General features: G+C 29.6%; 1 non-coding gene across 1 annotated transcript; it reads right to left on the reverse strand.

Annotated features, from left to right (window-relative positions):
• Positions 1-279: 279 nt before the first annotated feature.
• On the reverse strand, positions 280-386 carry LOC150069578 (U6 spliceosomal RNA). The gene has a single exon (XR_016538424.1). It is a non-coding gene; the product is annotated as a U6 spliceosomal RNA (small nuclear RNA).
• Positions 387-1,101: the final 715 nt, after the last annotated feature.

The raw sequence follows: 1,101 nt of genomic DNA on the forward strand, positions 1-1,101 counted from the left end.
ACCCTTTCTCATGTTTTTTTTTTATTTTATTTTTTTATTATTTTTTTATTGTAATTAGTAAAAGGGTTACATGATATTTGTCAGATAGAAGGTGCATTAATTCACATACATTGATACCCTTTCACATGTCTTGGTACCCATTACCCTCCCCCCCACACCCCCCACCCATCTTGGTTTTCCCCCCTTCCCTATGAAAGGATCCTGGAGGTCCTTTCAATTAGCTTCATACTATATGGCCTTATGTATCAAGATTTTGCTCTATTGCAGATCTCTGCGTTAAAAATGTTCTAACACTTCACAAATTTGCATGTCTTCCTTGTGCAGGAGCCATGCTAATCTTCTCTGTTTCTTTCCAATTTTAACATAAGTATTGCGGAAGCAAGCACAAAAAAGTATTTCTTAGTGAAACTAATGTTTACTTTTATCAAGATATTTATTTATAAGTGTATTTGATGTTTTGGCCTAATTTTTAAGTGTTTATTATCCCATATCAGAATGATTTCTAAAAATTCTAAATGGGTTATAAATTGTTATTGTTAAAGTTTCTCTGGGAAATATGAAAGGACACGATATTGCAATTTCCCAATTACATATCTCCAAAGAGGAATTGGATACAGCTAATGTATTTACATTGGTAATATCTGTTATTCTCATTGTTAAATTCCATGCACTGGTTCATGCCTAGAGCTGAAAAGTTATAAACATTAGCTGAAAGATTCTCATTATTACCCCAACCATCTTTCATAGATAGCAAACATGTTAGCCTGTAGCTTTATACAAAATCTATCAAATTTCATAATAATAAAGGAAATTTAATTAACCAGTCATTGTTGGAGGAAAGTCAGGTTTATATCGTTGGGCTAAATAAAGATTAACAGAATGAAATATTGAAATTCATAAATATGATAGGTTTAACATAGAGTTGAATTGAGATAAGGACTTGTTTTTCAGCATAATAATATATGTGTGTGTATATATATATATATATATGCTCTTGTCCTAAATTAGATAATTTTAAAATGAAGAATATTTAACTAAAATTTAAATATTGAATACAGATGATATACCGATATATAGTATATATATATATATATCTAACTA

The sequence above is a fragment of the Megascapheus bottae genome, chromosome 1 (genome assembly GCF_031878675.1).
Source record: "Megascapheus bottae isolate mThoBot1 chromosome 1, mThoBot2.hap1, whole genome shotgun sequence".
Lineage (NCBI taxonomy): Eukaryota > Metazoa > Chordata > Mammalia > Rodentia > Geomyidae > Megascapheus > Megascapheus bottae.